The sequence below is a fragment of the Corvus brachyrhynchos genome, unplaced genomic scaffold (genome assembly GCF_000691975.1).
Source record: "Corvus brachyrhynchos isolate BGI_N302 unplaced genomic scaffold, ASM69197v1 scaffold434, whole genome shotgun sequence".
Classification (NCBI taxonomy): Eukaryota; Metazoa; Chordata; class Aves; order Passeriformes; family Corvidae; genus Corvus; species Corvus brachyrhynchos.
The window spans coordinates 2,104,765-2,117,111 of NW_008238372.1; the positions used below are offsets into that span (position 1 = coordinate 2,104,765).

Below are 12,347 nucleotides of genomic sequence, written 5' to 3' on the forward strand. Positions count from 1 at the left end.
CCCAGCTGCTCTGGGCACCCTGTGCCAGGGCCTGCCCACCCTCCCAGGGAACAATTCCTGCCCAATCTCCCATCCAGCCCTGCCCCCTGGCACTGGGAAGCCATTCCCTGGCTCCTGGCCCTCCATCCCTTGGGAATTGTCTCTCTCCAGCTTTCCTGCAGCTCCTTTAGGCCCTGCAAGGCCACACTGAGCTCAGCCCAAAGCTTCTCCTCTCCAGGCTGAACAATCCCAGCTCTCACAGCCTTTCCTCCCAGCAGAGCTGCTCCATCCCTCTGCTCATCCTGGTGCCTCCTCTGGCCTCTCTCCAGCAGCTCCACGTCCTCCCTGTGCTGGGCCCCAGGGCTGGGTTTTCAATCTTTGCAGATGGGGTCTCACCTGAGCAGGGCACAGGGGCAGAATCTTGATGGAGGAGCAAAGTTTGGGTATCACCCTTTGTCTGCCTTGTTACCGATGGCTAATTACTAAATTACTAATTACTGCATGACTAAAGCAGTGTTACTGTTACCATCAGAGCATCTGAAAACAGATTCTTGTGGATTACAAAAAGCACAGCTCTGGAGATGAGGGTATTGATGGGTCTTTGAGGGGGCTGTGTGCCAGCAGGTCCCACATAACCCTACAGAGGAGGCAGCACAGGAGGAAGAAAACTTCTGGCATCTCTGTAACAAGCAGCCTTTGCAGTCCTGGGGAGAACTGTTCCACCTTTCTGTGCCTGCAGAACCCCATGGCTCTGGGCAAGGATTTTGCACAGCTTCCTCCCAGCAGGAGAATAATCATGTTTGCAGTTCGGTGGTGAAAGAAAATCAGGAAAACCAAAAATATATAGCCCAATAAATCGCCACTTGCAGAGCTCAGGAGGAAAACTGCAGAAGATGGTAACACTGCCAGAATCCATGGATGGCAAAAAAGGGGGAGTTCAGTCCTTGTTGGTGAATACTCTGCCCTCAGGAATGTCAGCAGCAAAACCCACAGGTTGGCCATGGGCTTGAAATTTTTTGCTGCATCGTGGCAAGGATGAAACTGAGATTGCTCAAGTGAAGCCTCATGGTTGAAATTCTGGTCCCACAGAAATCTTGAGGAACTTTGGCACTGACTTTCTCTTGAGCAGGATTTAATTTGCTAAAATAAGAGTTATACTGGCAAGTTTCTTACCATCTTAATACCCAGCCCTCATAGAAGCTAAGAGGGAGTTGCTAAAAGAGAACTAAACTGTAGAATGTTAAAAGGACTAATTCCTTTCTGTTTATGTTTAATAAACAGAAGAAAATAAAAATCTCCCAAGGTGCTTAATATTGCCTATTACTGTGCATATCCTGAATTCATGACTAATGCACTTTAATTCAGTCACAGGATATGCTTTAAACAGTTCAGTGCTGCATTATGTGCTGCACTTGAGATGTTCAAGATCTTAATTATTTGTTCTCTTCAGCATCCCTCACCCAAGAGCTAATGAAAAATTCTGTCGTGATGGTATTTTTTATGACACACATTGCTGTGACACGTGATAATTTCACAATCATTTTGAGACACCATGTGGTTTCTTTTGACATTTTGTGACAGGCTGTGTTATCAAGCACAATTGTTTGCACAGGAAACAACTGTAACACGTGGTCCCTGGGACATTATGCTATCTCCTGATAATGATGTCATTAACATGTGTATACTATAATTAATGACTACAAGAGCGATTCATTTGAGTAAGGCTTATGAATCCATTTCATCTAAAAAGGGAAAGAAAACCTATAATCATTTGGGCTCAGATCCTGAAAGCTACTTACTTGCAACCTGCTGCAGCTACGCTGGGTGACCCATTAATTGAGGCATATTAACCAAGAAGCATTTATTTCTCAGTTATATTACAGAAGCTTGGATTAGAATCATTATCATAATGATTGTTCTAATAGAGATCAGTGGGAGAAACAGGAACCTAGCAGTGCTCCAAACCCCTTTGTCACCCGATCTCCTACCAAGGGGAGCCAGGAAACAATTACAGTTCATCAGTGTGCACAGTAAAATAATGAAGCTGGAGACATGGAGAGCAAACCCACTGCAGCTCAGGCTGTCCCATTCTGCTCCTGCAGCCCCAAGACAGAAAACACTCTGCTTACATCCTTGTCTGCATGGAAAGCAGACTCTCATAAAGGCAGCTCAGACATCTGGAGCATTTTTATGTAAGAATCACAGAATCACAGAGTGGTTTTGTTGGAAGGGAACTGAAAGATCATCCACTACCACCCCTGCCATAGGCAGGGACACCTTCCACTATCCCAGGTTGCTCCAAGCCCTGTCCAACCTGGCCTTGGACACTTCCAGGGTCTCCCCACCCTCACAGTAAAAAATTTCTTCCAAAAATCTAACGTAATTTTTCCCTGTTCCAGTTTGAAGCCGTTCCCCCTTGTCCTGTCATTCCAGTTCCTGATGAATTGTTCCTCTCTGGCTTCCTCACAGATTTTTGCCATCATATTTTTGCCAATATATTTGGTGGTTCAATGTCTTGATATAAGTCCTGCCATGTCATGACGTAATGTCACCACAAACTCAATCCTGCTTTTCACTGCTTAGAGCTTCCTAAGAAAAAAGGATATATTCGGACTTCCAAAATTTGCTTTCAAGCCTGATAATCCACTCTTCTCCCTCGAGGCTACACAAATTGCACAGAGATGTTTTTGTGTTATTTGGATTTTCAGAAGGTTCTGTTTGGGCATGCAAAATATTTTCATGGGGATGTTTTCATGCAGGAGCATCCACACAAAAATAGTTGTGGGTGAATGAAATTTCGAACCTGCCACAGATACAGTCCTCAGGAAAGCTACCTACAATGTGTCTAAAGAAATTAGGATGAGACTGGATCCCTGGGAAGATGTTTGAAAATTGTCTCTGTGCAGAAAAGCTACAACTGATGAAAGCTGGATCATGCTGGATCCTCCAGAAACATTAAAAAAAGGACAGGAGGGAGCCAGGGAACCGAGAGCTGATCTGCTCTTCTCTAAGCCTAAATTCTGAATGGGGTTCAAAGATGCACAAAGCACCAGCTGGGCTTTTCCAGAATAGAGGTGGTGGGATATTTTCTTGCAAAACAAAATCAACAAACTCTTTTTTCTTTAAGAGATGCTGCTGCATTCTGTTGGTTCCTTCTCTCTTTTGTGGACAGCACTCCAGAGGACCCAAGCACACCCCTCCTGTCCAGGTGTTTGGGAACTATGCAAAGTCAATCTCTTTTACTTTAATTACCTCTTACATATTGTTTCCATAGAGGGATCCATGGATTAGGAGTATATTGCACAAATAATTATTTATATGCACCATTACTTTGCTCTGAGGCTTGAAATACTAAACACATGTGTACTTAGTAGCCCTTTTCACATTGTACCTCCAGAATAATCATCACTGGATCAGCTTCTAGACTTTTTTTAGTTAAAGTGAATAAAATAACAACATTTATTTTCATGATGTAAGCTAAAAATATTTTAAAAGTCAAGAAGTGCAAAATCAGAATTTCAGGAGTAGTAAACTAGAGCAATAATTTCAGGAGTAGTAAATTAGAGCAATATTAACACCAGCTGATGTAAGAGACATAACAAAGGAGTTAACACACAGAAATCATTCTCTCTACCTTACAAAGATGTTTTATCTGTATTTGTATATGCATATTCCATACCTGTACTGTTGGATCTAAAAACATACTGTGATTATATTAAAGGTAAGCAAAGTATGATTATTCCTCCGAAACAAAGCTCCTGCTTCAGAACCAAATATGCTTTTTCTTCCATGTGAAACATAAGAATTGGAAAACCTAATCTTGGTCTACAGGAACCCTACATGAGTCAAAGTCTACAATTCAGATATTATTTAATTCAGATATTATTTAATTTTTAATTGCATTATTTTTATCATTGTTGATTGTAACATCCTTTATAACAACACCTGAAAAGAAAGTGCTTTCTAAAGGAGAAATAAAACCTCTATACCCCTAAAAAATGTGTGGGGTTGTAGACCCAATCAAGGAATATGTATTAAGTGTTTCTATTGCAAGTATGTCACAGGCTTCATTTTGGAAAAGCAAAAACAACTGAAAAACTTGCACATATTCAAACCAGGGATATCAGAGCTTTCTGTAAATTTAGAACCTTATCTTGATTCAACAGTTGGAGGCAAAAATGCTGATAAAAGATTATTCCCAGCAGAGATAAGATCTTTACCTTTTAAATGCTAAGCAGATTGGCCTAACATGGAATGGTGGACAAAATTTAGCTGGAAAACATATTTTTCCTAAAAATATTCAATGGAAACAATATGCCCAGTGGTGCTATGAAGTTATTTCCCATGGTAAAGGGAAGGGAAGGGAAGGGAAGGGAAGGGAAGGGAAGGGAAGGGAAGGGGAAAGGAAAGGAAAGGAAAGGAAAGGAAAGGAAAGGAAAGGAAAGGAAAGGAAAGGAAAGGAAAGGAAAGGAAAGGAAAGGAAAGGAAAGGAAAGGAAAGGAAAGGAAAGGAAAGGAAAGGAAAGGAAAGGAAAGGAAAGGAAAGGAAAGGAAAGGAAAGGAAAGGAAAGGAAAGGAAAGGAAAGGAAAGGAGTTGAACAACTAAATAGGATTTAAATCAAACAGGCAATTTTTTCCTCCAGATCATTATTTCCATAGTAATAACTGTGTCTTTTTAGGTATCCAGTGGTACTTGGGGGAAAAAAATCCACTTGTTTTATGGGGAGAGACAAAAAAGAGCACAAATTCCCCTGACTTAAACCAGCTGGATGGTTTATAACACTTGATACAGTCTGACTTCCCCTTTTCTGGGTATGAAAGCAATTTATGTTCGTGTGAGAGTGCAACTCCTCAAGGTCACTCACATTTCTGCATCTTTGAAACGCTCCCCTGGGTTAGTTTACATCACTCTGCATGAGAAATAGGCTAATTCACTGTTAAGCTGAGCTGCTTTGGTATAAGCAAGCTGGAAGTATGTGACAGATCCCTTAAAAGTACTCAAACTGCTGTGCATTCCAAGCTAAAATATCCCTGGATGGCCCCAAGTTGAATCCCTGGTGCTTCCAAGCTCCTACATTTCACAGGTTCAGCTCGCTCAAACGCAAGAGCTGAAGCAAAATTTGCTTCAGGTTTATGTTTTGGGCTTCATCTGTCCTGTTGTCCCCTGCTTTTGAAAGTAATTGTAACTAAGCTGCAAAAGCCAACTCTTGCTCCAGAAAGTGTCCGTGTGAGAGGTTTATAATTGTACAGCTAAGCCATGATGCCATTGGAATATGCTGGAATAATCAGCAAAGGAAGAAATAATCTTGAATATGGACAAGATCTAAGGAACTTCCTGGGAAATGCAGAAGACCAAATGTGCATATTCATATACAAATTCACATTTGCAACATCTGAAGGACTTGCTGGGTGTCAGCAAGGCCATGGTAACTGCCCAGGTCAAGGGCCTTCCCCACAGCAAATGGGAGGAAATTCAACCTCTTTAATTGTCAGGTACTCTCCACATTCCCCGTGCTCGGCAGACACTGGGACACCCGGCACAGCCCAGCAGCTGCCAAGCCACTGGATTGCACATCCCTCATTCAGAAGAGAGGCTGAGTTATTCTGCTCCTGGGCCTTGACAGGTGAAATAAGCAGATAACAGGCAGTCGAAGCAGAAAAAGTCATCCTAGCCAAGCAAAATAGTGCTTGTGCCAGCCTCCTCCTTCTGGCCACGTTGTTCTCTCCTTTCTCAGTTTTTGAATACCTCTTTAAGCATTTTTGGGAGGTCTTCCACGCTGGAAGGTTTAAGAGCCCAAAGGGAGAGAGTTAGCACCTCTGTGCAATGCATTATTTTCATTATATATATGAATAAAACTGAGGAGTCCTCATTCACAGCTGTCTCTCCACTGGTGGGTTCCTGAAATACTACTGGGAACAGCCATGGATGCTACAGGGAATCAGCAAAACTCCTGAGGGCACCCAGGGATTACTGTGCTCTCCTGTAATGGTCTTCCTCACTGTTTAGGTGCATTCCCATTTTCCTTAAAAGCCAGGCACTTCATTTAGCTCTTATTTAAATCTCAGACCTGGGCATTTAGCAAGTGGTAATTGGATTTTCCACAACAATATGCAACCACTTATGGAAGGTCTGTTCTCCCTTATTTCAGCTCGGCAAGTGACCACTTAAAAATCTGATAGCAGGAGATTTGCCTTGCTTGAGTGTGGGTTTATGGCTGTAAGTGCATGGCAAGGAGCCAGCTCGTACCAGTTATAAATGCAACATCTAGGTTGCATTGCAAAGTAAGACAAAAATCCAGCAGAGTGCTGCTTTCTTGCACAGCACTTACAGTAATAGGCACTTATTTTAAAAGCCAGTTTTGAGATAAGATGGCAGAAGTGAGATCCTGCTGCACTGTTGTGTAGGTACATGCGGGCAATTACCCAAATCAACGGCTAGTAATTAAAGGCCAGGAAAAATAATCATCTAACAGATGCTCTTTCTACTGCTCTGATGATTTGCAGAAAAATGGACTTATGCAACAGCTCTATTTTCTGTCTCTGTCTGATTTTGTGATCACAAGTTTATACCATCTCACTTTCAGAAGTGACATTTGATCCTGCGAATCCTTTGCCCTTTGCAAGGAAAGAAATGGAAGCAAGAGAACAGGATTGTTTCTCAGGTACTTATCTATCAATATGGCAAGTCTATTAGTAGAGAAAATGTTCTTGTTAGGCCACTGATGACGTGATTTTGGAGTTTATTTTAACTGATATGAGAAAAGTTCAGGATGAGGGAACAGAACTGAGAACTTGCAGTGCTGACTGAAAGCCAGGTCACTGACATCAGCTGCTGCTTTACCATTCACTCCCAAAGGATAAAAACATTTGCTGGAGGACTTTTTCTTAAAGTTTAAGCCAAATGTTAAGGCAACAACAACAAAACCCCCAAACCCAACCCAAATCTAAGCAACATATGTTAAATTTCCTAAATAGCCATCCCCTTTGCTAAACATCCTTCAGCACATCCCTGATTACATGAAAGACAACTGTGCACACACTACTTCTACAAATTCAATCTTCTAATGAAGAAATGGCTGTGGGAACAGAACATTGAAGATGCAATTTTTTTTTTGGTTGATGTAACTTTAGGAATTAAATTTCACAGAATCACCCACAGAACCCAAACCATTTGATGACTTTGTGTTTCTATGATGTGAGTAGCCACATGTTCATGCACATAGACACAGGAATATTGGTAATTGAGGCCTTTAAGTTCCATAGATCAAACAGAGCAAGAGATCTTTTACAGCCTAATAGCATTTTTTGCAAAATGAAGTATAGGAAATTTCACCTGAAGTTTCATTTGTAAAAGCAGAGAAGCAGAGAGTTTAAATGTCATTGCCACTGGGCTGCTCCCACCATTGCCTGAGAACACATCACCTTGTACAAGGGAATTTTAAAGGAAAAAACTCTTTCACAAGTCAAAAAGGTGGTTAGAGCTACAACATGTACTCCCTCCCTGAAGGATCATTTCCCCTTTCTGAATTTGGTGCTGTGCTCACCTACATCCATACAATTACACCACATTGCTTTCCCAGGGGCATTTGGAAATTGTCCAAAGGAATTTGTCCGGGTGGAACCTCACACCAAATAACTGATGATAGAGAATCTAAAATTATTGTCACAAAGACACATAACTGCCTGCACAACACAGTTCCTGTGTGACCAAATATTCCAACTCAGAATTGGAAAAGAAAACAAAAATTGGATGTAAGACTAATTATTCAGTGGCCTGATGGAGACAGTTTAAAAAAAAATGGATGGGGTTAGATTAATCATAAGTAATTAGGCCAACAGTAAGAGCTCATTCTTTCATTATCTCCTGGTTTGACAGACCAAATCGATTCATTCCTCAGCCCTGCAGGATTCTAATAAGATTTATCTAAAAATGGAGCCATGCTTCTTTAGTTATCTATACTGTGAAGACACTCAGAAATCAATTGTTGTGGCCATAAGTGGACATTTCCTTTTTTTTTTTTTCCCTCAAGAAAGATAAAAGCAACATATTCAGATTTGTTCAGCATCCCATTCCAGACAAATATTTGAATGTACAGTGTGGATGGGAGCTCACACGCTGATGCAGTGGGCGAATCCTAATGCTTAGGGAGGGTTATGGGGTGAAGGAAACCTGTTTCCCACAAAGCAAACAGATTGCTGAAAGAAAATCTGCATTTGCAAATCCTTTCTTCTGATTGTAGCTGACATGCACAGCAGGAAGAGGTGTAGGAAGCAGTGCCTTAAATTGCCCTGCGTGCAGGCAGCTCTTCTTCCTATCTTGCATTTTCTGCTCCTTTTGTGAGCCCCCCCGGAGAGAAATTTAATTTTTGCTTATGTTGATTACCACGGACTCTATCCACTGTGCTCACACTGAGCACCACTGTACGATTTTCAGAGGGATGTGAACAAAACCACCAGGCAATTTTTGAAAAACTATTTTGAAGATGAAAAGAAGGTACTACGAAAATAATAAAAAGCCAACTCTTTATGTTTGAAGGCAAAATTGCTTTCCTTAAAAAAAAGCTCCAAATTGCAGTGATGGAAGCAGTTGTAAAAGATCATCTTTGGCTAATAGTGACATGTGATATTTTATTTTTAAAGAAATAAACTCTTATCCAAGGCATAAAATATTTGCATATAAACTACCAGTTTTTTACAGTTTTCTTTTGCTGCAGGAGAATTATACAGAAAAATGTAACTGATTTGGCACCTGTGTCACTTGATACTCAAATGTAGTTTATATCCTACATATTTCTTCACATATTGTGAAATAATTTTTGTTATTTTTGTCATTACAATACAGTTTTGGTTTTCTTACTTAAAAGTAAAGATAGTGATAAAGGATATTAATAAATTAACAAGCAAAATGAAAAATTATAAAGAATCATGATGCAGTTCCTATTACAGCATTCAATAATTTAGAAAAAGAGTGAATAACCTTTTGAAATGCAGGCTTTTTACTGAAAAAGACAGTGATTAAGTCATTCAAAGTGCAGAAGAAGCTGATATATAAGAAATATAATTTAAGACTCTGCCCTCTATTTTGGCTGTTCAGAGAGAATTCTGCAAGTCCTAAACTCATATAAAATAATAATGGGGAGTTCTGAGGCTTTGTCCTGCTGGAACAGGGTTACTTTCTAAATGAGATGTACGTTAAAGCTGTCAAGACTGACATAGACAAAAAAAGATGAGGGGAAAGGGAAAGGGAAAACGAAAGGGAAAAGCACAGTACTGCAAGAGCTGCCTTTTCTGAAGTGGAAATAGGCACGTGTACTGCATACACACACTAAATTAATTTACATCCCACTATTGCTTTACAATTCTCTCTTGATATAAGTTTATTTAATCTTTGTTAGCAAGACATAGACCCAACTTTTGATGACATTGCAGATATAAAAATAAGCTGCAATAGATCCTCCATTCACTTCCTCCCCCAGAAGCCAATATTAAACCCATCAAACACACTGCAAACAACTCCCACCTCACAAATGAAACTAATGTATTCACAGCAGCATTTGTATTTTAAAATGTTACTCAGAAAAATTAGTAACTTTAATAGCATGAAAATCCATATAAATGTAGAGATCTAAGCATTAAATGCCCCTGAAGGTAAATATTCCAGAAAAATCAAGTCTGTGTATCTATATCCATGCTGCATTTGAAAATAGTTTGATTCAGATAAACCAGTAAACATCACTACTGGATTTGGGCATGGTTAGTGGTCAGTCATTACTCCTGTACCACAAGGACTGATGGAAAAAAAGAAATAACTTATGAGGACACTATTTGTATTCGGACACATCTTGTGCGTCTGACTTGGAGATTTTGAACCATTTTGTAATTTCAAGAAAACATCAGAAATGAATATATTCAAAGAATTTTTATTCTATAAGAGCGATGTGTTCTGACAAGAACTTCTGGGATAAATGTCCAAGTGTAATTCCTGTGTTTTCCTCAGCCCAGCAGGGCCAGGGAGCTCCTGGAGCGGGGCCGGCGGAGGCTGCACAGCTGAGGAAGGGCCTGGAGCAGCTCCGTGCCCAGCACAGGCTGAGGGAGCTGGGGCTGCTCAGCCTCGAGAGGAGCCCCAGCTCAGAGGGGGCAGGGCCTGAGCCCGGCAATTGCCCTGCACAGGAGGCAGAACTGCTGCCCTGGGCAGTGAGGATGCTGTGAAGAGGGACAAGACTCAAGGAAAATGCCTGAAGCTGAGCCAGGGGAGGTTTAGACTGGAGATCAGGGAAAGGCTTTTCCCCTCAGCGGGTGCTGGGGCACTGGAACAGGCTCCTCAGGGCAGTGGTCATGGCCCCAAGCCTGCCAAGAAGCTCAAGAAGCATTTGGACAACGCTCTCAGGCACATGGTGTGACTCTTGGGGTGTCCTGTGCAGTCCATCCTGTCCTGGACTGGATGATCCTTGTGGGTCCCTTCCAGCTCAGGATATTCTGTGATTCTATGATTATAAACCACCAGTAAGAATAATTTCCGGAATATTTCCTCCCAGCTAAAACATTTTGGGATTACTGTTTATTCCATTTGAGCACAGTAGGGTTTGATGAATCATGCCAAATACAAGATACTGAAATTTGTACTTTCTCAATGATGGTTATTAGGAATGGATTATCTGTCTAGCTGGTATCAATCCCTGCCACATCACCATCTCAGCAGAAGGAATAGATCAGATATTATAGTCTTGTTTCAGCAGTGTTCAGAGACAGAGGAGCCGCAGCCCTGGATCTGAAATGATCTCTGTGGCACAGTTTTCCAACCACAGTTGGCCAAACCTGGACACAGAGTTCATTGCCATCTGAGAGCCACATAACACCTCTGAATAAAGTGATAATTTGACAGGACACAAGAAATATTAATATTGAGGAAGGAGAACATATTGAAATACCTGTGGTATATATATTACTAATCTGTTCGGTAAAGAGAGAAAATAAAACAGCAGCTAGAGTACATATATTTGTGAATCCCATCCTTTATGAGGCTTTCTAAAAAACATGATGGTGTGAAGGCATTTGAAAGACTAAATTGTCACAACTTTCTTAAACTGATTATTTTTCAGGAAAGCCTCAATAGTGTGTATCCACTATGAAAATTTCCACAGAAAGGAAACTTCTGAAAATAAACCTCACCCATGCTTCCTTTTCAATGTGGCCATTTGGGCATCAAAAAACTGAGAGAGACAGGCTATAAAAAAATAAAAAAAGCAATAAATATGATACTGTTGATACAGCAAAGTCTTTGTGCACTTCTGGGAGAAAAATCTGCTTCCCCTTTCTGCTGGAAACATTGCTGTGCACCCAGCCTTGAAGAAGAGAAAAAGGGCTGCTATATTCTTGTTCGAAAAATATTTCTTTAAAAAAAAAAAAAAGAAAAAGAAAGAGAGAGTGGGTCTTACCTCTCCTCCTTAAATGAGAGCATTGCAAAGATTTGCATACAAACCCACCTGAGTATTTGTGCTGCAGCACATCTGGCAATTATCTTACAAGAGAATTGCCACAAGCTTGGCGCTGCCGAGAGGAGCAGGGAGCATTTGAAGGCATGGAAGAAAAGGGATATTCCAGCCTTCTACCAGCTACCTTGAACATACTTCATGTTTAATTTCCCTCTGTTGCCAGAGGCGCTGTGTTGTTATGACAGCTGATCTGCCATGGAATAGCTGTAAAGGAAAATCAACAAAGGATCGCTCCAGCGATTCTCGCAATTTATCGGTGCTCGTGTCTGGCGGCTGCTGCCGCCTGTCGGGGTAATGACACATGATGGGTGATTAAAGTGCAAGTCCCTAAATCAAAGCTGCGCCAGCAGTTCGAAGAGGCAGAAAACAGCATTTAGACCCTTGTTCCTTTCTCATTGTGGGAGGACCTCATTAGGAAAAAAAATGGGCTGCTTTGCTAACTAGAGGGAGCGCTTGGATCCACAGGGATCCCTTGTGTTTCCAAGATTCACTCACGGCATATTTTAGATTCTGCATTTCATGAAAATAAACAATCAGAGTCATAGAATCATGGGACAGTTTGGGTTGGAATGGACCTTAAAGATCATCTAGTTCTAAACCCCCTGCCAGGGGCAAGGACACAAAATTAAAACATAGCATTACAGTTCCTCACCACTGTCTTGGAGTTGGACAGTTTATTCAAAACCTCATATTTAACACAGTTTTTGCCTTTTTTTTTTTTGCCAAGAAATAGGGGGTAAAAGAGAGAGAGAGCTACCTGTCATGAGGGCAAGGGCAAAGGTGGGCAAGGGCAGCTCACCAGCTCAGCAGAAAGGACTGTTTGGGACATGGAAGTAGTTTCAATTCAAGGAAATCACTTTTTTTTTCTTTGTCTGTG

At 41.1% G+C, this 12,347-nt stretch overlaps 1 protein-coding gene across 1 annotated transcript in view; it reads right to left on the bottom strand.

The window, feature by feature from the left end:
- The window catches only part of DSCAM (DS cell adhesion molecule), a 445,083-nt gene that overhangs the window by 122,882 nt on the left and 309,854 nt on the right, over nt 1-12,347 (bottom strand). The window lies entirely within an intron of this gene.